Raw genomic sequence first — 2,985 nt, 5'->3', positions numbered from 1 at the left:
GTTGAGGTTCATTCTAAAGCAAACATGAAGTGGAAAATGAATTTGGAGAAACCAACCGCTCGATGGAGAGATTGTAATGTTTTATGGTGGTTGTAAAAATTTCAGCCAATTTAGTTCTCGTTTCAAATTTGATCAACTAGATCAAACTTAGAGCATCTCCAATGGTTATGTCTTTTAGCCTTGGTCAAATTTAAATTTGACATATGACATGGCAAAATTGACATGTTAACATTTTGACTAATTTTAACTCTAATGGATATGTCAAATTTGAATATTATTTTAATATACATAATTCTATTTATGTTGTTTTCCTTCTTTTTTTTTATCTTGTAAATCAAATATCATACAATGAATGCTTCCAGTAAAAGATGCAATTGAGATTATGAGAATTTGAGATATGGGAATACATAGCAGGAAACCTAAATAGATGAAGACATAAACATATAGTACTTCACTAGAAACCAAACGAACTGATACAAACTAAAAAAACTAGAAGGCTTTCTTGATCCCCATACAAACTATTGCTTTCTGATACAAACTAAACTTCTAGAAGGCTTACTAGAAGGTCCATTGAATTGACCTAAAGACTTGCACAGCCTTTCTTTTCCTTTATGTTGGGTAATAGAAACATGACAGCAATAGCAACATGCTTTAATCATCTGCATTTATCACTGTTAAGGATATAGGACTGGAAAGTAAAAACAATCCTAATTTAGGATTGGAATTCGATGACACTCCTTATCAAGATCTCAAACCTACAGGATTGAAGTTTGGTAACAATCCTGATACGGGATTGAGAGGCAATAGTGATCCAAGACTAGACACTATGCAGGTCTTTGCTCACATCAGTGTCAAAGCACAACCTTATGCTCCTGATGTAAATGTGATATTGAACTCAGAGAAGAAATACACAAGAAATTCTCTCAAAACACTCATGTTGTTTACATTCTATCAATCACAGTCTGCACAACAGAACCACAAAACAAAATCTTCAAGGGTTTGAGCAGGAGTGAGGGCACCTGAGTAGGACAACCATAGCACATTAGCTATTAGTACATCCATGTTAGAACAAATATGTAGCCTCAAATGATGATAAAATTATGTATGTTAAGCCAAAACCGAAAACATGCAATCTTTAAACTGGTTTATATCTTCCAAAGACTAGGTACTTGAATTGTTGATTTATGGATTTTCTTGAAGCAATATCATATCACAATAAGCTTGTACTACCTTTGTATCATCTGAGGTTAAAAGAGATAGCAGACCAAATTGGAGGAAGAAGGAAGTATGTGAGGAATATTACTCCAGCAGTTCCAGTAATCACGACAGGATCCACTGGTGAAATGGTCTCGACAGTTGATGAAGCAATGGGCTTGGCATCTTGAATTACTTTGGTGGTCTGTCCTGCTGTATCACCTATCATCTGGGACCAAATATATCACTCAATAAATATACTGAATTCAACAAACGGGTGAATAGTATACAAATCCACCTTATAGTTATCTATTGCCAATACATCAATTTAAAATCTTAATTTCCCCACATTAAAGTATATGAAAATAGTTCGAATGTTCCACTAGTGATGAATGAGTCCACCTTATAGTTATCTATTATTGCCAATACACTCATGTTGTTTACATTCTATCAATCACAGTCTGCACAACAGAACCACAAAACAAAATCTGAAAAATCAAAAGAGCTAAGTGAGGCATTTGATCAAATACCTGCAAACACTAAGGGCACCCAATCACTATTTGACCCACCTCCAAACTTCACAACCCATTCAATTTATACCAACCTATGCACTTGTAAATGCTTTCGATCAATATATTCATGCTTGGTGGCCTTGGGTTGTTTGACAAACCATTATTCAATTTCTCTTCTCCATTCGTAAAGTTTCTGATTCTGTTTTGGTATTAAGCCGTCGGAAATCACGAACACGGTGACTGACGTCATACCCAAAACATCAATTGTTCAAAACTCCAGCAAAATAAAAAACTAATGATAGTACGAGGTAGAGCACGACAAGAGGATTAATTTTCCTACCTCATGCAAGTCAATCGGTGGCCGGAAACCGCCACGAAGTCACCGGAGCAGTCGGGTCTTCTCGGCATTGATTCTCTCTCCAAAGTCCAAAAATTTTGATCCATGTTCCTGATACTCAAGAAGAGAGAAGAAATTTGAAGAGAGAAAAAGTGTTTCCCTGAAATTTTCAAGTCCTGGGTGAGATGAAGGAAGAAAGACGCGAGACGCACTGAGAAACAATAAAAAAAAATAAAAGACAGAGAGAGAAGACGCTGTCAAATTTGACAGAGGAGAGGCCTATGTCTAATCCACGTGGAAATGGCACATCAGTTGGAGAACTCCTTGGACAGTCAAAAGTAATAGTTGCAAGGCCAGGTGGCAAAAGATCAATCTGTTGGAGATGGTCTTAGTTACTCTTATAAAACTATATTTATATATTATATACTCTAAAGAGTAACCTCTATCAATTCAAAGAAAATGGAAAAACCAACCGTTGGATATGATTATTACAATAAATTATGAGTGTGGTAACAAATTTAGCCAATTTCACTATATTTTCGAATCCGATCGAATTGGTCAACCATCGTCACACCATCGTCACTTATATGTTTTCTTAGTTGACTGATGACATAACGACCGCGAAACGTGCTTATTTTTTCACATCACGTCTGTAAATATTCCATAGATGGATGTGTGTGAACATAAGATAAAAACTTCAATTTTAATTACAAAGACGTTGGCCTATACCAATTTGCCTCCTAAAGTTGTATAACTTATACATTGCATTTAAATTATTGAGGTTCATTCTAAAGCAAACATGAAGTAGAAAATGAATTTGGAGAAACCAACCGCTAGATGGACAGATTGTAATGTTTTATGGTGGTTGTAAAAATTTCAACCAATTTAGTTCTCGTTTCGAATTCGATCAACTAAGTCAAACTTAGTTACTCTTATAAAACT

The 2,985-nt window shown here is 35.3% G+C and overlaps 1 long non-coding RNA gene across 2 annotated transcripts; it reads right to left on the bottom strand.

Annotated features, from left to right (window-relative positions):
• Positions 1–380: 380 nt before the first annotated feature.
• LOC133744584 (uncharacterized) lies at positions 381–2,294 on the bottom strand. Of its 2 annotated transcripts, XR_009863424.1 has the most exons (4): positions 2,047–2,294; positions 1,725–1,946; positions 1,231–1,423; positions 381–1,019 (listed from the first exon to the last, which is right to left on the bottom strand). It is a non-coding gene; the product is annotated as an uncharacterized LOC133744584 (long non-coding RNA). The 2 variants fall into 2 exon arrangements; XR_009863423.1 differs by having other exon boundaries at positions 381–1,423; positions 2,047–2,290.
• Positions 2,295–2,985: the final 691 nt, after the last annotated feature.

Source organism: Rosa rugosa, chromosome 1, assembly GCF_958449725.1.
Source record: "Rosa rugosa chromosome 1, drRosRugo1.1, whole genome shotgun sequence".
NCBI classification, from domain to species: Eukaryota; Viridiplantae; Streptophyta; class Magnoliopsida; order Rosales; family Rosaceae; genus Rosa; species Rosa rugosa.
Note: the sequence above shows the minus strand (reverse complement) of the source record. Positions and strands in the feature narration are given on the sequence as shown.